The sequence below is a fragment of the Medicago sativa genome, chromosome 8, assembly GCF_051527215.1.
Source record: "Medicago sativa cultivar Bolivia chromosome 8, Bolivia_mono, whole genome shotgun sequence".
In the NCBI taxonomy this organism is placed as follows: domain Eukaryota; kingdom Viridiplantae; phylum Streptophyta; class Magnoliopsida; order Fabales; family Fabaceae; genus Medicago; species Medicago sativa.
The window spans coordinates 43110023-43133590 of NC_140756.1; the positions used below are offsets into that span (position 1 = coordinate 43110023).

At 34.3% G+C, this 23568-nt stretch overlaps 1 pseudogene; it reads right to left on the reverse strand.

Annotated features, from left to right (window-relative positions):
- Positions 1-9366: 9366 nt before the first annotated feature.
- On the reverse strand, positions 9367-22905 carry LOC146899295 (uncharacterized; annotated as a pseudogene).
- Positions 22906-23568: the final 663 nt, after the last annotated feature.

A 23568-nucleotide genomic window follows, 5' to 3' on the forward strand; every position in this document is an offset into this window, starting at 1 on the left:
CATACAAGGCAAGATCAGCACCAAAAAGAAAACTACAGCTGCATAACAGGAATAATAAATCATCCTGCCTTGTATCTGTGAAAGAAGTCCATAGAAGACAGAGGTTTTTGAGGAAATAGAAGACATAGGTTAAAAACAAACTGGATTTAATAATAACAATCTTTAATCAATTATCAAAAAACTATATTAATTTAAAACTGAAAATTTGTGTTTAGAGAAGGAGAAGTTAATACTAACAAAAAAATGATTGTGGCTGAGACGAAAGGAAATAACGTGTACCATCATGATCTTTGGGTTAACTTGGATGGATATTTATAAGTTGATTTAGTCAATTAAATTTAAAACTAAAAGTTATAATAAAAATATTTATCAATTCAAATTTATAATTTCTAAAATTACAAAAATAATCTAATATGTTACTTTCAATTAAAAAAAATCTAATAGGTTGAATTACTAGAAAATTGATTTAAGTTATTTAAAAAATTAAATAAATAGCTCTAAAAACATTAAATTAATTTTTATATTAGGTTTTTCAACTAAGGGTATTTTGGTACATTTCAAAATAATCAACACTTCTTTCTTCTCTATCTCTTCTATCTTTCTCTTATACCAAACAACCTATCAAATCAACTCTATTTCTCACTTATTTCTCTCTTTTCAAACTCTCTCTTACCTATTTCTCTCTTCACAATTTCTCTTCTACGCCAAACACACCCTTAGGGACTTGTATCGACCTTGAACAAAAAATATACATGGACAACCAATAGGTTAAGAAAGCAACATGCTCTTTATCAGAGACTTTAGCACTCGTGGTGACACGTTGGTCAAGTATAAAATTGCCATAAGCAAGTCTAACAAAATCAAAAGAAAATTATGAATCATGGTTGTCTGGATCGAAGGTTTGGCCAGTAGGTTTCAGACCGATAAGGCCGACAACATCTAATAGAGTAGGAGTCAGCGTGCCACATTTCAAATGAAGGCTACTAGTTGATGGATTCCAGAAATGTAGGGCAGCAATTATCATCTCATTGTGATATTTGGGTCCTTGCCTAGATAGCTGAATGAGGTCAAAGATACCTATATCCTTCCAAAATTGACCCTTTTTTCCTTCTATCATGTTTAACCAATGAATATACAGTTCATTGTTTTCATGTTTAGGTTCTGTTATAAACTTAGAATTTAGGAAACTAAGGTCATAAGGACCTTCGGTGAAAATCAGTGGTGAACATTTTTCAAAACTAGGAAAAATGGCGCTAAGTTCTTCTTGGTTCTCATTGCCATCTGGTGGTGAGTTAGGGCATGGAACAATTACCTGGGATTTCCAGATTTTTTCTTCAGCTTCCGTGACCTCTGGTTCTTCTATGAATTGAGGACTACCACTTGGAATGTCCTTTGAGAAGTCAATGAGTTTGTCGCGATTGGAAGGTGGAGAAGAAGATCCTGGTTTCGCCATAATTAAACGATGCGTGATGAATGATTGAAACGATGGAGGAATGAAAATGTTTTTGAGTAAAAAAGCTGAGTTTTTTCAAGACGGCAATGGGATTTTTTCTGTGAAGACGAAGAATGAATAGTGAAAAGGTTTTGAAGATAGAAAGGTGAAAGGGAATGGTACGACCCTTGTTTTATAACCTTTTGATATGGACAGATGTCAACATCTTATGTTGACAGTTTTTAAAATTAAATTGGTAGTTTCCCAATGACCGGAACATGGCCCATTAACGATAGTGGGGACACCGTAAAGGTTTCTTTGAACTGCTTCTTTAGATTATGACGTTATAAAATATGTCTCAACTAAAGCAAATTCTTGTTCATAAGGGCCAAAAACATCTTTTTCTCCCTATCAAAATGATGAGTCAAAAATGACGTTTCTGGGGGGCAATTTGTTAGTCGATATTTTTGAAGAGCTATATTATATGCAGTCAAAACAAGTTTGACTTTGTCATCAAAGAAACAAAGAATGTTCTTTTGTCCTTATATGTGTGAATCGAAGCTGGACTTGTTAAGAATGCTTGAAGCGCGTGTTTCAGTTCGACAGGTACGGGTATCGAAGAGCAGTTTCTCGGATAAGGTCAAGCAACAAATGTTTCCAAGACATATGTATTCGAAATTCAAATCGAATGGATAAGCGTTGTTAGTTTGTAGCAGCTATAGTTTTAAATTCAAATCTAGGTAGTTATTCCTATTAGTATAAATAGTAGTTTTTCGCAAGGAAAAGTGGTCAATATCCAATCATACATAAAACTTACGCTCAAATTATCCATATGGAAGCGAGAAACGAGTCACAAGCTGCAATGTATGAACATGTGTACCAATTTACATTTAATCAATGCAATTTAAGTTTGTTTTCTTAAATGTCTTTACAATTTACTTGTTTCTTTTGAGCAATTCATTTGTTTTCATCCAACTTTACTTCAATTGAATTAGACTGGGTTGAATTCGATTGCTTTATTTACTTCTATTTATTTAGTTCTTCAAGAATAATAATAACTTTATGGGGAATAATGAAGCACAATATGTCCTTAAGATTTACTGGTTGATCTTGCAAGCAACTATTTTTAAACCAGCGGTTGTTTACCAAAAATCAGTGGAAACAGTAACAAATGTTGATTATAATGTTTACAAGTTTTCCTTCAAATTAAAGCCCTAATTCTTAAACTCCTACATAAAGCACTCCCCCAAACTTCAAGTATCCTTTGAATTTGGTGCTTCCTGAATCTTCGGATCCTTGAATTACCAGTGCACTCCTTCGAACTCTTCACTCGAGTCTTCAATGCTACGTCCGGTAAACGAACCCCCTTCGACTTCAAGAACGGTTAGAAAGACCCCCAAGTCCTTTGGAGGTGTAATGAGATTATTCACTTCCTTTGAAGCCTTGATTAAGCCCAATCAATCTTCTTGAGAGAACCAACTTACAATCCCTACTAGCACCCTAGCAAATCTATAGACTCAAAGAACAAAGTGATTCTAAGAAAAAGTGTTAATCTTGAAGAATGTATGAACAATGAATTTTTAAGACCTAGAGAGAATAGTTGAAAATGATTCAATACTTTGGGAGTTGTGAGGTAGGAACAATTTATAGAGAGAGGTGATAAGACTAAATTTTCGCACAAAAACAGCACAGTGAATCGATTCACTAAATGAGTGAATAGATTCAGACAGTAAAAGACAACACAGATTTGTATGAAGAATGAAAGTGTGTAACTGAATCGATTCAAGTGATCCCAGGATGAAGATTGATACGATTCAACCTTATGATGAATCGATTCAGTGAAGGCCAGAGAGTTTGGTGAGACAATTCAAATTGAAATGAGACGATTCAAGCGTGAATCGATTCAAGAAGTTGTGAATTGATTCATCAGAAGTCAGAAACTTTGATGAGTCGATTCAGTGTATATTGAATCGATTCAAAAGGCATAATATGGTATTTGACACATTTTCACAAGGACACATAAGAACCAAAACTCAAGAAACATAGATGCTAAGTGCTTTAACATGCTAGTCATAATGCGATAAACAAAACAATAAATTAAACTGAAGAACATCATCAAAAACATATAACGCAAAATATTATAGGCTACAGATTAGGCAAGAGTGTATGTGATTTATATGATTGATGTTGTTAACTGATGAGCTTATGTTGATGACTTGATTAGAGATTGAATATGATTGTTATGCTATGATAGAACTGTGATAGCATGATGTGTATGGAATCGGGGTTAATATTCATGTGATGTTAGTATTCTAGGAGGGATGGGTATGTATATGTTATGCATGAAATCCTTGAATGCTTATGTTTGATTATGATTAATTACGAATTATGAACTAACCCCTAGTGGTCGTTTGGTTGACCGTCTTCCTTATCCGTATGGATGGGTAGACGGTGTGCATGAATAGTTGCTTTGCTTTGGTGAGTTGCTTGAGGATAGCTTGGAGCTACCTCATTTATCACTTTTGGTGTCTTAGTTTTAGGGCTTTGATTAGGGGTCGGTCTTTAATGTTTATCTTTATTATGTCGGTTGAATATTTTAAGAATATTTATTGATGATGACATGAGTTGTATGATGACATGGCTACTTGGAGAAGATATATTATATTTGGATGAATGTTGAAATATTTTATTTAGGTGTCGATGTTATGATGTTTTATTCCGTTGCGATGTTTTGAGAAAGTTGTTATTTATGCATGCTTGGTGATTTAATTGAAGATGTAACATCTAGATTCTTGATATGTCGTATCATTAGCGTAATTTATTGCTTTTAGAGTTTAGGGTGTTACATTTTGCATGAAGCATCCAGCCATGGCTCCGACGGGGCTAAGTATTTCTTGATGATCGTGAGAGCTCTCGCTAGAAATGGATTTTCACCAAATGAGGTTTTTCCTGTTTTTGAAGACCTTTTTAGGCGCTGACAACTTATTAACTGTAGAAAGACAATCATGAGCGCTGATTTCTTCTTCCACCTGAGATCTCTTAACCCTGGTTTGACTTGTTTATGTGTTCTTCTTATAAAACCTGCAAAGGGGATTGGTTAAAGCCCAATACCCTTTCGCCACCTCCCGGCTCTGAAGAAGACTATTTCACGACAGACATCTGTCTTATCTGCCGATTCGACATCGAGACTCTTTGGTTTCTAGTTCAGTTCTGTTTCTCGGGCTAGTTGATTAAGTTTTTCATTTAGGGCCAAGAATCAACTTTTTGTAGTTAGAGTGTCGAATTGATTCAAAATGGTTGTATCCATGTCTCGACAATTGTATATTGGCCCATTAGTTGGCTTCTACTGTAATGAAAATGCCATTTCGATTTCCATGCTCTCTTGCAATACTTAGACAATCACTAGAGATTTAGCAATTAACAATTTGTTTCTTAGCGTTAATCTTTTTTATTTGATATAACACCAAGTTTTTCCATGATAAAAGATTTCTCCCTCATCGTTTTATTTGTTTGCAATAATCTTGTATTTTTCAAATATTCGTCGTTTTATGTTAGAACTTTTTATTGTCACAAAGATGAACTCATTTTGAAAAATTGCTAATGGTAAAAATCTGAAAAATAAATTCAGGGTATAAACGATTGGTAATAAACAATCGAAACAAGATACAAATATTTAAGAAAAAATGGCTCACTTCGCGCTTGAAAGATCTGGATCTTCTTCCCCCATAAGTTTTGACGTTAACCATTTTTTCGAAAGGCATCCAATAAAAACCATCTTATCTTTGATCTTGTAATCTCTGTTTTGAAATCGTATATCCTGAAGACAACTTACGTTGAAATACGAAAATGTTATAATGGTTTTAGTCTTTCAACCATTATAAATTTTGGTTCTTTCCAGTTGTCTCGAGAACACATTTTCAATGGTTCACTCAACAATTTTTTGTTTATAATATGGCTTCTACAGTTACCCTTCGGCAAAATGAGCCGTAATCTTGTTTCAAGTATCGTACTTAGACATGATCATTATCTAGACCATTCCTCCTGGATGGGGAATCATATCTTTCACCATAAAGACTGTCTTTTTCCAACAGAAAGCCATGGGTTGGATCAAGTCTCACATATACCACATCTATTTGGTCATTGCCACCAACTTCAGCAAAAGAACATGGCGCAATTTTCGCCAAACTTTTCTCAAAGGTTTTCCTTGTGTTGTTGTTAACTTCATCAAGAAAGTAGCTTTGATCTGCTTCGACATCTTTGACTGAGCTGTCATCTTTCCAAATTATAACTTTCTGATGCATAGATGAAGGAACAACACCAATTCCCTGTATCCATTCTCTCCCTAAAAGCAAATTTAAGTTTGCTTTTGATGGTACTACCAAAAACAAAGTTGGTCTAATGACAGATCCTGCAATGAGATTCACTTGGAGAGCACCAAGGGAGAATCCAGCTTTCCCCTCATAATTTGACAAGAATAAGTTATGAGATTTTACATCTGTACCACGTTTCCCAATCTTCTTAAGTAGAGATTGAGGCATCAAATTCACAGCAGCACCACCATCTACTAATACCAATTTGACTATATTGTCATCAATTTTGGCTTGAATGAACAATGGTTTGAGATGTCTTCTCATAGAGCAATTAGGTTTTTCAAATATGACCTTTTGTTGATTACCATAGCCATTATCTGTCACACAGCAACACATGGATTTGTATTTCTCCATGTCTTTTGGATTGTAATCTTCTTCAGATTCTTCGATTTCAGACACCACATCATATTTTGCGGGTAAAATGGAAACCACATTGCATACGACATCGAAGTCTGGTTCTGAATCCATGAATTCTGAATCCATTTCATTGTCTCCAACAACATTTTCCTTGACAAGTGGAAAAAATAACCTTTCTTTCACTAGTCTTCTAACTGTTTCGACCAGTTTTCCTTTAGCGTCAACCACTTCATTATTGGCTTTTGCAGGCATACCCGTTTTAGACCTTTGATACCTCCTCCTCGAGTCATAGGATATTTGCCATTGTAATTATTTCGATAGACATATTTCTTTGACTCGGTTGGATTTTCAGTATCAGAGGTGACACTTTTAGTAACGTTGTCACTATTGCCACCTTTCACCACATTATTCCTTCCGTATTGAACATTATTATGAGTCGACTGAACCAATTTCTGTACAGGTGCCTTAGCATAGAGCATATAACCTCTCTCTCGACCATTCTTATTAACATAATTAGTGGTCAAAGAGTTATTGATGAAAGGGATATTACTCTTGGTAAAAGAGAACTTTGGTCTATGATCAGCAGACCATTTTCCTCTATTTTTAGATTCTGGCGCAACATTTTCAAGGCTTTTGGTAGCCTCTTTGTCAAATATTTAACTACATCTGGGGCACAACATTACCTCAGAGTTCTTCAACCTAAACCGATTGAGGAAATCAATTAGTTCCTCTTCCGCCATGGGATAAGATGCTTTTGCCTTCTCATCGAACTGAAGTTCTGAAGTGATTTTGTCAACATCTTTGGGACTTCCAGAAACTTCTACCATCTGACATTCAACAACATCATCTTTTGCTTAGACAGATAGCTTTTCAACAGCATTTGCAATGGCTTCCACTACGTTGCAACTTGAAACTTCTGTACATTGTGTTGACGTCTTTTAGTGGATCAACATCAACTTGCATTTGGGGCTTTGCTTTATCTCCAAACCTAATTCTGCCTTCGTTTAGACCTCTTTGCACTAAGTGCCTGAAAAGTGAAATTCCAGCGCACTTGTTTTAATATGTTTTGTGTAATGTTTTAACGTTTGTGATGTTCTGTTCAATGTTCCAACATCACGAAATAAACAGAAATAAAAACAAGAAAATAAATGACAAGAAAGTAAAGAACACAGTGAGTTTGCTGACCCAGTTCGATGATAAACACACCTACTCTGGGGGCTACCAAGTCAGGAAGGAAATCCACTAGTGTAGTCCTTATTCAAAAGCTCTCAGCAAACTCCTCGTTTACACTTTATGACCTAGGATCTACCCGTATAGACTTCAACCTAGGAACTCCTAGATCTGAGATCCCATCTCACTATTATAGCCCCTGTGACCTATCAGACCCAAACACAAACAAAAAGATGAAGTTACTGATAACACGCAAAATACATTGTCTAAATAGTTTAATTTTTATTTATTTTGGGGTCGTTTATTGTGTTTTGCATGTCTTCTGGCTAGTATTTCGTTGTGTTTCAGGTACCAAGGGTTTCAAAAGTAAAAGAATGAAAGAAGGAGGTGCAAAGAGCAACTTGAGCTAGTACAGCCCATCACCAAGGTTAATGACATCATGCTGATGTCACACCCAAATCAGATGAAGGAAACGCGTTGAAGGAACAAAATTACCGAGTCTTCCTGCAAAAACTTCAGATTTCATCCAAATCAATACCCACATCTTTGGGCACAATTATGAGGAATCAGTTGCAGATGGAATGATATAAAAGAGTCTCAGCTGATGAGAAGAAGTCGGTCACGTTTTTAGCATCCAGTTTTTCAGCTTTAGTTTTACGATTCAGAGAAAAAATGCTTATTTTTGCCTTTAGCTTAAGTTGAGATTTTTCATTGTAATTCAATTCCGAATCGAACAAAAATCATTCCTGCAGAATTGTATGAGGTTTTCGAACCACTTTGTGAAGAAATAAATTTCAGATTCATCTTTATATTTTCGTGCAATTTGGTCCCTGAAAGTTTCTGTTTGAGTTTTCAGCATCTCTGTTCTTATTTCTCAATTTGCTGCTATTTCTTTTATTAATATTTTCCATTCTGCTGCTGTACAGATCAAACAATTTACTGTGTTTGCATCTTTTATTTGCTTAGTTCTTTTGCATCAGATTGTTTCTTTTCCTGTTGGTTTTATCGTTCAATCACTGTTATTGGCTGCACTTGCTATTCCATGCTAATTTCCTTCACTGTCGCTGCATAATTGAAACTCTAATTTTGTTGCCGCTGTGTTTAACTATTGTGCTGCCGTTTCTATTTTTTTATTTTCCTGTGCTGGGATTAGGAGACCATATGTTTGAATTCATGCACTATGTTTTTGTTTTCTTTTAGTATTGTCTTTCCTTTTCCTTCACGTGTTTGTCCTTAATTCAACGTCTTATAATATTGTTTTCTTTTCCTTTGCTACTGTAGGGACGTGTTTGTCCTTGTTACTATTTGTTTAGTGTTCATTGCATACATGTCCTCATTTAGTAGTCTACGGCAAATTGTTCGAGGGAATTTATACTCAACTAGTATAGTTACCCGTGCCAAGCACGGGAAATAAAAAACTTTTTTTTTTATCAATGTATAGATTTTATATTATGTTAATTATCTTAAAATTATAAGTGTGGTTATAATTTAAATTTGATATGGAAAAAAAATCATCTTAATTTTGTTTATTTTGTATATATTTTGAAATATCTAAACATTGCACATAATGATTAAAGTATTTGGAGTTATACTTATACTAATTATTTGTAGTTTAAGATGTAGTCATTCTTAAACTTAGCAAACGTTAAATTTTTTTATATAATATAATAGTCAGTGTCAGATGTATACACCTAGTCTGTGAATGCAAACGTTGAATTTTCTACGGGTGTGTATAAATATAGTTTGGGCTACTGAAACGCCGATTGTTATTTGTTTTTATTTTTTACAACTGGTCTAATGTAAATATTGTATTTTAGGGTAACAACGATGTAAAAAAAAAAGGTTCCGCGTATTGTTATACCTGAAAAGTGCATCAATTAAAAGTCAATGGCAGGAAGATCTGCTTATATAGAAATTGCATGTCTTGTAATGACCAGTACGCCTTACAAAGAAATTAAAAATAAAACGACTTCCAAACAATACACAACTTTAGTTTTCTAAATTATAGCAACAACAATTCTAAAACATAACCAATGATCATACTTTTCGAAAAACTTCACGATACACAACATTTGTGGTCTCCTTGCAAACATTATTATCTTCATCCAAGATGAGCAGCTTCAGACCTTTTCTAGAAGTAACTCAAGAGACAGTGACGTAGAGTCATCCATGCGTGAACACGAGCTTAGGAAGATAAACTCCCACTCGAGATAAAGATTGACCCTGACTTTTGTTTATTGTCATTGCAAAACAAAGCGTCAATGGAAATTGCCTGCGCCTGAATTTGAAGGGTAATCCTAGATCACTCAGAATAAGATTCATCCTGGGAATGAATACCCTGGTACCTGCCCTTTTTCCTTTAATTACGGTAGCAGCTATCGTGCTTTTCCCTAGATGTGTAACTGTCAGCTCGTACCATTACACAGTCCATTGGCTTGATCGATGTTTCTCATCAGCATAACTGGACATCCCACCCTTAGTTTCAACCGGTGGGTGATTTGGAATTTCAGAGCTCTTAATACCATTAAGAAATTTCGTTGTGAACCACTCGCTTTGGACGTCAAAATTTTCATCCGATCGACAAACAGAATCGGAGCTTAAATACTCTTTCTCTTCACCTGGAATCAGTGACATCATATATTCGTTAACATGCTCAATTGAATCAAGTGTTGGTGCGAGTATTCCCCTTTCTTGGAAAAATAGTGGGTCACCAAGGTTATCACTCAAATCAGGATACACAAAGTCTATAAGTGACATCAACGGATTTGTTGTGTCCGATATGAGCAAATCTTCAGGAATTTCTACCTTCATCTCACCATTCTCATCCGAAGCGTTGTTGCCGTCTCCAATTGAGAGTATCCACTTGCCAAAATTAGCAATTTCTTCCTGCTCTGCAGGTACCGAAGATGCACCCAATCTCATATTAATAGTAAGCCTCAACACATTACCATAAGCTCATATCTTTGATGAATTGATTGTGGCATCAACAATATCCTGCCTCGTTCCTTTTCAGACAACATGTAATATCTGCCAGAAATCACCACCTAAAACTACCGTCATTCCACCAAAAGGTATAAACTCGTTTAGGGGATCATTCTTGGACATGATATCACGCATTGATCGGTCAAGTACCTCAAAACACCATCGGTGCATCATTGGAGCCTCATCCCAAATTATCAACTTTACAGCACGTTCCAGGTCTGCTCTAGGACTATCCTTTTCCATCGTAAGCGATGATGCCTCATTAATCTCAATAGGGACTGTCAGTGTCGAGTGCAAGTGCGAAGTACTTTTTTAATGTATCATCAAATTTTGTGATGCAAGTGTGAAGTACTTTTTTAATGTATCATAAAAAAAAATTGAAAATTAATTTATACAAAGTTAGTGAATATTTAAGTTATTTAATATATAAATCTTTATAAATTTAAAGTAACTTTAGTATAAATTATAAAGTTTTTTCTGACAAAAATTATGACTCGTAATATTGTGTAGTTTTTTGTAAAAAAAATACTATATAGTTGTATTAAGATATTTGCTTTTACAAATATAACATATAATATGTACTTTACAACTACTTTTTATTTTAAATTAGTATCTTTATCCTAACTAATAAATTGTTTATGAAATAGAGTAGTTCAATTGGTTTGAGTTAAGGAATAAGAGGTATTGGGGTCAAAGCATCAACTCATCAAAGGCATCAACACATCAACTCACGCTCTCTTTCTTAGTGATTTTTCTTTTAATAATTTAAATGCAACCCATTATATTATACTCCATATATTGTATATGTACTACATTGAATAAAACACCGTAATTCCAAAAGGCTAATGCTCCTCTTTCTATCCCATGTTCTCTCCCAACATTTTACTCAAGTCTAAATTGCGAATTTCTCAATGAAAGAAAGAACTCATCTCTCTCTCTCTCTCTCTCTCTCTCTCTCAACTCTGAGTTGCGATACAACCTCTACCATCAAATATACCTATTTATGTCTTTGAGTACTTCTCCTCTCTTCAATCTTGATTAGGATACCAACACATCTCTCTCGTACTACATGAATTTGAAGATCAAATACTCACATCTTGCTCACGTTAACTCCTTTTTCTAGCTTGTTATTTTTGCTTTTTCATTCTCTTGTAGACTATTTTCTCAGATCTAAGAAACTGTGTGGCTAATAACCGAGTTAACCCGCCCGTATGACCCGTATTCCGCTTTACCCGAGACCTGCCCAAATCGAGTCCAAATACGGTCGGGATTGGGTCTTGTAAATACAGAATCAGTTTCATTTAGTATGTAATTTTTCAGTCCGAACCCCCCCGATGCTCTACCCTAGAATGAGTAAATATTAATGTAAAAACTAATTACTAACACTTGTCATTAAAAAAAAAAGACAATTGTTTCAATCCCTCCAACATAACAATATTTGCACCAAGAATATATTACATTGTCATTTTTAAAAAAATAACCTATATTTACTATTGTCAAATTCACCCTTTGAAAATGGTTTTTGATATGATCTATGGTAGCCCATGTTCCTATTACGATTGACTTGTGGAACTTAGGCATGGCAATAAAACTTGTACACGCGGATACCTGATTGAGCTCATTTTGATTTGACGGGTTTTCCCCTTTGTTTGGGTTTGGAATTTCTCAATTTCAAAATACGGGTATGGGGCAGGTAATAGAGATATAGATACACACTTCGAACTCGTACCAAATGTAGAAATATATTGATATGTAGCATGCAATTCTCTAAATATTATCCCGACTTTTGAGATATTTTTGAACATTTAATCACTGTAATTGTTACCCTAGTTTGAAATTGACTAATTACTTTATGGAGAGGTCTGTTGATGCAAATATGGTGTTGGGTATTTTCCTGCCTCAAATGGAGTAGATTAATAAAAAATGGTGGATATTAATTTCTTGTAGTAGGTTCGGGTTTGGGGAAAATTCTAGGTTTGGGGCGGGTTCGGGTTTGAGGATGAAATTTCTCGTTACTCATCTATTCCAACACTTCTTTTACCTCATGTTCTTGAATCCGATGATAGTAGTTATACTTTCTATCCTCCTCTCTAATGTCTATCATGTCCGAGTATGGTAATATATATCTCATAACCTTCATTAAATAAGTTTTGAAAATACCACTTTCATTTACCCTCTTCCTTTTTAATACACTTCACTTTATCCATACTAGCGGAAAGACGGGCACTATCGTGCTCGTCTGTCCGCTCTTTCTACTGCGCTAACGCATGTGATTATTTTATTATGTTTGTTTGTATAATTTTGATTAAATTTTTTAAATTTTTAAATATTAATGACAATTATTGATATATTGATTTATAAACAAAATATTGTCAAGTTATATAATAATTATTTATGAACTCAACATATTTTAGTTTGTCTGCATATAAAATAAAGAAAAAAATAATGATCTTTTATTGTTTATTATAATAGTAATTAGTAACATCATAACATAAATGTATAAATGACATTTTATGTAAAAGAAACATTGTTATGATTGCAATAAAAGAATATCTTTAAAAACTACATTTTTTTTATAAAGTCTTCATCTTCTCCTTCTATTTTCCCTTCATTAATGAGAACTTTTGTTGAATTTTGAGAAATTCCTCTCGATAAAGCTACATATAATTAACCATGACTGAAAACATGTCGTGGAAGATAGATTCCGACATTGGGAATGGTCTGCCCACATTAATTTTTGCTCACATTTGTTACTAATAATTTTTTTAGTGGATTTAAAATCCAGTCTTTAACATAATATTTTGCTCACGTTTGTTACTAATCTTTTTTTTAGAGGATTTAAAGTCCAATCTTTTCCATTATTTTTTACTCACGTTTGTTACAATTGATCAAAGACTAAGGATGAGTAATTTATATCAATAAAATAATATGGAATACTGTTTTTTGTGGAAGGGATATGAAAATACTTGACAATCTTTGTCGGTTGTATTGAGGGGAATAACACAGATGTACAACATAAAAGCGGCTGATAAGAAAGTAACATGAGTTGTTGTTTTGTGCTAGTTTTTTTTTTTGTGAGTTTGATCTTTGGTTAACAGAGGTAAAGGAGGGTTAACGACGACGATTAGTGACATGGATTACTAATCCACGTATTATTTTATAATTGGCTATTTGTATTTAAAATTAATGGTATTATTGGAAAGAAAAGTCCAACCCAAAGGTGTGCTTATAGATAAAAAAAAAGCACACTATCATAGTTTGTATAGGCAATTATAAACCAACAAAGTCAAATAATTCTTAAAATTAATCGTAAATAATTTGAATCGTAATCACTTATAAACCAGCAAAGTCAAATAATCCATAAAATTAATCAACTTTGATTAGTTGTAACATGAAAGAAAAAAAAAACTTACAGGTTAATGCTGAAATCTGATGCAGAGGGCGGAGAGAGGTTGAGAAAAACTAAACAATGCGGAAACAAACTATGAACTATGAAAACCCTACTTATTAATATTTTTAATATAGTGCTAACAAATCTTTTTCTAAAAGATGTTGAATCATTTGTCAAAAAAAAAATAAAAAATGTTGAATCATAATATTTTGCTCACGTTTATTACTAATATTTTTATCAGAGGATTTAAAGTGCAATTTTTAACATTATTTTTTTCTCATGTTTGTTATTAATCTTTTTTTTGCTCACGTTTGTTACTAATCTTTTATTAGAGGATTTAAAGTCTAATATTTAACATTATTTTTTGCTCATGTTTGTTACTAATATTTTTTTAGAGGATTTAAAGTCCAATCTTTAACAATATTTTTTGCTCACGTTTGTTACTAATCATTTTTTAGAGGATATATATTCCATTTAATATAGTGCTAACAAATCTTTTTCTAAAAGATTTTGAATCATAATATTTTGCTCACGTTTGTTACTAATATTTTTATCAGAGGATTTAAAGTCCAATTTTTAACATTATTTTTTGCTTAGTTTGTTACTAATCTTTTTTTTTTGCTCACTTTTGTTACTAATCTTTTATTAGAGGATTTAAAGTCTAATCTTTAACATTATTTCTTGTCAAAAAAATAAAACATTATTTTTTGCTCATGTTTGTTACTAATCTTTTTTTTAGAGGATTTAAAGTCCAATCTTTAACAATATTTTTTGCTCACGTTTGCTACTATTTTTTTTTTAGAGGATTTATAGTCCAATCCTCATCGGCTATTATTTTTGTTTAAAAAAAATTAAAAAAACTCATAGACTCGTGAGAAATAAAGCAGGAAAAAACATAAACTGTATAATTTTTTTTCATAAGTGATTATTGTTCAACTTTGATTTTCTCAAATTTTGATTCATTCATTCTTCTAACAAAAAAAAATAAAAACAAAGCTTGAATTTCCTTAAAAAAAAGCTTGAATTGTAATGTTGGCGGAAAGTAAATTGCTCGAAGGATAAAACAGAAAGATATTCAATTCATGAAGTGGACCTTAAAGATATTCCATTCAATGGTGCTTCAAAAGTATTAATCAAGATCGTGAGCCTTGGAACTTTCTAATTTTTTAGAGGTGATGAGATGTGATCAGATGAATTCTGGATTGATTTGAATTCATGAGAAGAGGCATAAAGAATGCAAATATAATTTTTAAACTTGTTGTGAGTTTGATCTGTTGTTAACGGTGGTAAAAGAAAGTTAACGGTAACGATTAGTGACATTGATTATTAATCCACGTGTTATTTTATAATTGTCTATTTGTATTTAAAATTAAGGGTATTTTTGGAAAGAAAATTCCAACCCAAAAGTGTGTTGAAAGGGGTAGTTTTCTTTATATATATTATAGATATATTTTCTTTCTTTCTTGTCCCTTAGCAATAAGATATATAAACTTTTCGTATAACCCTCAAAAGCTTGTGTTAGTTTTGTGTTCAATGTCTTCTTGGCCCCTTTCTTAGCTCTCTTATAATTTTCCTAGATATTTGTACTTTTACACCTATACCACACTTCCCTTTTGATTCTCACTTTAATTTGCGCACTTTGGTTCCACCAAGATTCTTAACTCTTAGCTAGGTCCAAAACCTATTAATTCTCTTAGTGCCATCTAGTTCCATGTAGCATTTTCGCTTCTATGTAGCTTCACACAACCTTCCTTTAAAATCTTTTGTAGGAAAACACTTTGTTTTTCATCCTTTAAATGCCACCATTTGATCCTTGTATACCAACTGTGGCATCTCTTCTTCGCTCTTCTCTTAATACTTACATCCATAACCAATATTATATGTTGGATAGTCAAACTCTCTCCAGGTAAAACTTTAAGTTCAAACAAATCTTTCTGTTAGAATTCCTACTAAAAATAAATCTATCCGAGAACATGACATCTCACTCTTGTATGTAATAAGATTCCTTCTTCTTTTCCTAAAGTAAGATTAATAGATAAAAAAAAAATATAGGATGGATTTACCCTATGTATTTATCTCCCGAAGGCTATACCATCATTCACGCCTTCAAAACTTATCAAACACACTCCTTACATGCCCATTTAGATCCCCTCCTATAATTTTTGTTCTCCTTGTGGTATATCTTGAATCAAGCCTTTCAAATTCTTCCAAAATTTTACTTTAGAATATTATTCCAACCCTACCTAAAGTGCGTAAACACTAATAACATTAATGATGTCTTATTCAACTACAAACTTGTGGCCTATAGTCCAATCTCTTATCCTCTTTACATCCACAATATCCTTTTTTTCATTCCATATCCAACTTTTCCAGTGTATCAATGCTTAGATCTTAAACTATCCAATTCTTTTGTCTTTTCACCTACCCACTTAGTTTCTTGTTGGCACATAAAATTCATCTTCCTCTTAGTCACAACGTCAACAATTTCCATATATTTGCAAGTAAGGGTGCCTTTATTTCATGTTCTAAAACGCGTCCTACTCTCATGAAATAACTTCTTTACCCACACTCGTTCACAAAGATTTGGAGACCCTTGCTTATTTTTTACTGCATCCAAGCGGCGATGTATCCATGCTTCTAGGCACTGACCTAGTGTTAACACTATTATCTACTCGGTCTATATCATAGAGATTCAAAGTGTTTCAATTAAATTCAAGTGTTCTAATTTTAAACAGTAGAATTTATTCTAAGTCTTAAAAAATTTATAATATAGAATGTCATTTAATTATGTATATTTTTAAGTTTTTTTTTTAAAAAAAGTTATGTGTAATTATTTGTTGATCCAACCCACTAAAAACCGACTCATCCCGTGAACACTTGTAGGTGTGGATCCAAAAGCATGTTTAACAACACCAAGGTCCAAATATATATATAATTCTTTTTTTAGGGAAGATCCAAATATATATGAACACATCTGGTTTGACCAATTTTTTAAACTTGCCATTCTACACTTATTTTACATGCATTTAGAATGGTGAAAGGAAAAAAAACCAAAACAAAGTGAAAGTCAAAAGTGTTTTATATAGCAAAAATCCATAGAAATTAAAACTTCAAAAAAGTGAAAAAAGAAAAGAGAAAATATGACGAACAATAGTGAAAGAAAGCAATGAAAGTTGTGCGATTTATTTTGGCAGAGAAGAAGAAAGAAATATATTCTGATTTGCTTTCTTGTAATCCTCATTTAAGGCTTTGCAAACATTTTAATTCAAATATTTCAATATTAAAGGCCAATAAAAAATTTCATTTAGTTTTGCAAACTTTAAATGCTTGACATTATTGCATATCCATTTGTTTCCTTGTAGAAAAAAAAATCAAATTCATGTGTAATTATTATAATTTTCAATTTATTTCCTCAAAAGAAAAATTAATTTTTAATCTTTATTAATTTTTTAACTTAATGCGGATCATTGAAAATTCAACACCTGAATTAGGAGGTTAAGGTTAAGCTACACATGATTAAAAGTTTAATATTTTGGTTTTGGAAAAAGTCTCAACTATTTATAGTTTAGATTAAATTTGGGTTTTTATAATTGTAAGACATGAATATGTTTATTTTATATGTTTATGTCTCAACTTTGTAGTGTCATGTGTAACTTTTCTTATGTATAGAGGGACTAATATTTTCAAATGTCAAGGGAATAACACAATTTTATTAAATTGATTTTTTTTGTACAATTATTAAATTGTTTTGATATATCTTGAATGTAATATCCCGCCTGTCGGTATCGGTATATTACCCGTTAATCATGCCAGAGGAAATAATTCATGGAAAGTGGATTAATAGCAAATATTTTATGACATGTCAGCATAACACGGGAAAAGTATCAGAGGCGTATATAACACGCTTAAGTCAAGGGCATTTTGGTAATTGCGCGGGAAAGGATATTTATTTGGATTAGGCTCCAAAATATCTCATTCTTCATCTTCTTTCTCTCTCTAAGTTTGGCAAAACTTTCCTCCTCCATCTCTCTACTCTCCATCGCCCTTTTCCTCTCTTTCTCACAATCAATCCTTTCCAAATCTTCTCCCCCATGGATCAAACATCATAGTTTCCTTCTCCTCCTCTCTCAAGAACAACAAGAAGCTTTGGATTGATATCTCTATTTCTTCACATAGAGATTCCTTTGAGACTAGGGTTTAGGTTAGAAAGCTTTGGGTTGGAGTAAAGATGATCAAGCAAAGATCAAGAAGCTTTGGATTGCAAGAAAACAACAAGATTGGTTTGGTTTGAACAAAGAAAGCAAAAAGGGGCAAAAAGCTAGGGTTTGGTCATGTGAAGTGAAGATGATGCTTGAAGCTTGGGAATCATGTGTGAATCATGTTAGGTGAGTTCCTTACATAGCTTTCCCACCATGAGTTTATGTTTTTAACTTGTAAGATAAGAAATGAATTTTTAGGGCTTTTACATGGAGTGTAATTATCCCTTTTCATGTTATGCTTGTTAAGCTTGCCAATGCTTGCCATTCAAATGTTTTATAAGTATTTTATGATCTCTAGAATCATGCTATGCCTAAAGATATTTGGTTTTGAGGTTTTGGGGCAATAACACATTTTATGCAGGGCTGGACTGTCGTAGCTCGCCTCGCGAGCAAGTGAGCTCGCCATGGCGAGTAAGACAACCGAACTAGGGGTACTGCTCGCCCCTAGCTCGCCTCGCGAGCAATGCAACTCGCCACAGCGAGTAATGCTTCTCGCCTCGTGAGCAAGACAGCGCTCACGGCATTGTTTGCTCGCCTCAGGTCTTGTTGACGTCCTTTAAGCCGGTACTACCCGAGCAGTCTTTTATGAAATAAACCCCTCAAACGAAGATTTTATTGGCTAATTTTAAGTAAAGATCTCTTGAGAAGAAGCAAGTATTTGGCATAGTTAGCAAAGCATGGCAATGAAAGAATAGTAAGTTAAGAACGGGTAGCAAGTTAACCAATAGAAAAGGGAAATCTAGAGCCTCGACATAGTTGTTGAGAACTAGCAAGTTAAGCAAGTATTAAGTTACCTCTAGTGGGATCGTTTACGGGTCCGAGGTAAAAGAGAAGGCATGTTTAAGTTTATTTTTCATGCATAAGACTAAGACTATAAGAAAGAAAGAAAGAGTGTTATGTCTCTTGTTATCCAAATTGGATTCAAGGGGTTCCCCAAGGGGAATGGTTAAGCCGCAAGGGAGCCGTATTTCACTAAGTCAAGGTGTTGTGTCTTTTGTATTCCTTCCAAGGATGGGTACAAAAGGTTCTCCAAGGGGAATGGGGTAAGCCGTAAGGGAGTCCGGTGCGCTCTTGCTAAGCATTTCACCGGTAGTAAGGGATTATCTTCCGGGGTTACTCCACTCGGGACTAATCCATAAAATGAATTCAAGATAATTGTTTGTTACACGCTAACATAATCAATGAAGCTAACTATGCATATTCATCATACATTTATGTGTGTTATGTCATAGAGCCTTGGCATAGACTGTCAAGAACTAGAAAGAATATAGAAGTAGAAAGTCAAGAGCTAGCAAGCTAGAAAGAGTCACTTTTGTGGCAAGATTAAGGAAGTTTATTAATACATCCTATCCAAGTAAGTAAGTAAGCAAGTTAAGAGAGTTATACCGTCTACGATCTTAGGTTTCCCCTAATCGTCCGGTTAGAGTCGTGTCATGATTGCAGCATGTAAAGGTCTTGATGCGTAGTTCGTATCTTGGCAAAGCGGTTTTAGTTTCCCCATAACCGCCATGACACGTATAAGAAGAGAAGCCTATAACAAGTTATGAATATTAAGACGGCCCTAGCAAGCACTTCCATCTAAGAAAGCAAGTCCCCACACACGTATAATCAACCGGCAGGTTGTATTGTAGACACGTGGTGACCGTAGGTTTTCCCCGTGGTTGCCTATAGCCTAGGGTTAGGTGGAACTCACTGAGACATTATGTCTCATCCCAATCCTTATTTGTTTCAGATATCAAGACGGATTAGCAAGCTAGTAGCCGGATGGATGTTTCAGCAAGTGTTCGTTCGTACCAGCTGCAGCAGGATATGGATATTCAAGGATGTCTTTATTATATTTTAGAAAGTCGAGTTATAATCTTATTGTACGAACGCATTTCTTGTATACGATATTCATTCGAAGTTTTTATGTTGTAAATATTTAATGTATCCAGTACTAAACTAACGCACATGCTAGACTTTCTAGATACGTCTGGTATGGGTGTTACATTTGGTATCAGAGCAGGTCGATTCAGACCGCGCCTTGGGTCATTAAGTTACAACAAAGGTAGTGGGACCATTGGGTTCCGGGTAAATGTTCTAGTTGTCGTTGTTAATTGAGCCTGATTAGCATTCGACGATTAGAATGGATGCCTGAGAGCTGAATAGGACCCTGGAGGAACGAAGCATAAGATGGAGATGCACTGGAAAGTGTGAGAACAGAAGTAAGGACTCGGAAGGAGTATTAGTAAGAAGTTTGATTGTGCCAATAGGTGGCCGGTGGACTAAGTAGTGGAAAGGTGAATTCTTCGGGAATGTAAGGTAATGTTAATAAGGGACGTTCCGACAGCGTTGGTAAGATGTTGTAGATACATCATATACCCGTGAGTAAAGAGTTTAGAAATGTCTAAGTATGATCTGAAGTTTCAGTAAGATTTGTTGTTGGAACAGATTTATTGTATAGGAATGATTTGTGTTCCAAAACGTCAGCGCAGGGCTACAAGTTAGAAAGAAGTTGATATAGGCTGGCGGAATTAGTAGGCTCTCAGGGATAGCGTTATGTGAATGAGGTTATGGACTTGTAAGCTCAGAGTGGACAAGGTTTTAGTGTTCTGAAAGTGCGTTAAGTCGCAATGTAGCGAGGCAAGTTACTCATAGTAGAAGGAGTTAAGGATTTAAACGAAAGTTTATGTCAACGGGACTAAGGCATTGATTTCCGACAAGTCGAGGACTGTATTGAAATAGGTTGATGGTTGCTGTGCATATATTGTAGAATATTTTATGTTGATAGGAATGAAGGATATGCATTGGACTACTTGAGAAATAAGAATTTTCATGCAAGTATATTTATAAGGAGATTGAACTGAAGAAACTCGCCAATAGCGAACCTGAGGCGAAATTCCCAGTTTTCCGAAAACCGTTTGTTCGTCTCTAGGATTTGCAGTAATTATTGGAGAGTTATCTTCGCGAATCTTTAAAGCAACAAAAACCTTTTATGACATCAAGTAATGAATGCATATCACGTCCTAAGATTTTCAAAGGAAAAGGCATGAGCAATTATTAACGAAAATCGATACGGTTAAGGTGGCTTTAGAGTTATTGTGTCAAGGGTCGAGAAAGAGCTTAGACCAAGAGTTTAGAGGTTCGGTATTTAGAATGGAAGCCACGGATGTGAAGACTTGAAGAAAGAAGTTAAAGTGGTTCAACGTTACGAGACATTACAAGGTTCTTGGATTTTGTGGAATGATGACGCATTCCTCGAATCTATGTTTTTCTTGATTAACTTGCTAAGACTCGTTATGTTGTTGCATAATGAGGTTACATGTTTTTAGAAAGATATATGCGTATGGGTGATTGAAGTTGAGATTTTGAAAATTCAAAAGAAATTTTGCAGGTACCGGTTGTTACGACTCACATAGGGTATACTAAACCCACAAGGACTAAGATTTGATGACACGTATGTGTTGTCAACTCGTCCTGTGAATTTAGAGTAACAACTCGGGCATAGGTTCAGTATATTTTATAAATGGGCATAGTGGAAAACCATCAACGTCAATAACCCATGTGCTAATTTACAAAGTTTTCCTTAAAGAAAAATTAACGAGCAAGTAATAGTATGATCGAGCAAAATATAGCATGCGAGAATACTAAGGTACAAGGTTAGATGTTCGAGGAATGTATGTCCAAGTGCAAAATGAGTCTACTATGAGAATTTGAGATTTGCTCGGAAACAAGTTCAAGTATGATATGTAAATATCAGGAGGTGAACCCAATTAGCAAGAACGTAAGGTATATCCCCAAGTAAAGTATTATGAGTATACGATAAGTTTATTGTGAGTTTTGATCTTATAAGCAGTGGTAGGTGTAAAGTTGTGATGTGGTTGCAGCATGGAAAGTCTTGAGAATAGTTCAAGAAGATAGTAAACAAGTGGCGAACAGGAATGAGAAGTTACACACATCTCAACGGATTAGAGTATTGGTTTAAGCCAACCGGAGGGAATCAGAGTAGCGCAACATAAGTTAATTGGTTAAGTTGTTGTTGATAACTATAGGGTATGAAAATTGAGAGTAAGAATCTTCGTGGAGAATGTTGAGATAGTACTTATCAATGTTTATACAATCAGTGCTGATTAAGGTAAAAGTATTAAGGATGTGCATTCACTTAAGTAAGACAAGGAAGACTAGAGTTACCACAACGAAGTAAACGGATTGCCTAATTGGTAATGTTGAATGCGTAGAAGAGTTATGAACTAGTCAGGAAGAATATGTGATGAGATTAAGAAATGTCGTTCATGAGATATGCACGAAGAAGTACATACCCTCGTATATCAAACTTGTTAAATGATGACGATACATGTTAGAATAGTGTCAAGCTATGAGCATAACTTTCTTAAAGTTAAGATTGGTATCGAGGAACTTGGGAATGAAATTGTTTTAAAAATATGATTTTTAATGTTGATGAAACCGATGAGTTGCGCCGTAAGTGAGCAAGCTCACTTAAGACTTAAGGACTTCAGGACCAACTTAATATAGACAAGTTTGGAGCGAGTTGTAAAACCTTTTAGTAAAATTTAGAGACTCGTCCGGTGGTTCTGAGGTACTATTACAAACTTGGTTTTAAAATGAGATTTTCTTTATTCAAGTAAATGTTCGTTCCAAGAACCTATGTACCAAAGTTTAGAAATCTTTTGAAGTAAAGTACTTATCGCTATTATCTAACAAGAAACGGTGTTAGAAGGTGTGCAAATATTATGGAGATAAAGATTTAAGAGGAATTGACAACGTTAGCGTGATATCAATATCATACAGGAAGCACGGACATGTACTAATAGTGTTTAATGCAAGTACAAGTGGCCTTAGAAGAAAGTTTAAGAGAATGCGATTCATAAAACTGGTTAATGGATTATCAGGTGAATCGGAGTAATTGATTTCACTTCCCCATGCCAAGTTAGACAAGTTACCCATGGATTCGGGTGCAAGGAGATGGTGAAAAGATGGAAGAATTTCTGAAGAGCTTGAAAGAGATAAGAGGTGTGTGAAACCATCAAGATAAGTAAAATAAGTAAGAAGAATAAGTCACAAATTGCGATAAGAAAGATTATGTATGCATGATAGAATGTATGCATGATAAGAGGTTTTTTATGCAAGTAAGCACTGCAGGGCAAACCTGGATTCCGTTAGGACCCCAGTTAAAAGGCAAATCCTGAGGTTCTCAGTTAGCGATAAGCTACTTATTTGATGGCTATGCTAAGTAGTAAAGATGTGGATCCTAGACAACCAATCCACATGAAACAAGGTAAGAATCAATCATGATGTTCTAAGTTAGTTTTGTGATTTTGATGAAGGTACTAAGATTAAAGAGAGTGTATTCGTTTTCGCGGATTAAGAAAGAAGAATGAGTTACGTATTTTGATGAGGAAAGCATGCTTCGAACTCTGTGAAGTAAGTTTAATCAGACCTTATGTAATTAAAGTTAGAGAAGGTAGGTCGCAGTTGCGAGGATTGGTAGTGGTTTCTAAATTTCGAGGACGAATTTTTTTTAAGGGGGGTAGAATGTAATATCCCGCCTGTCGGTATCGGTATATTACCCGTTAATCATGCCAGAGGAAATAATTCATGGAAAGTGGA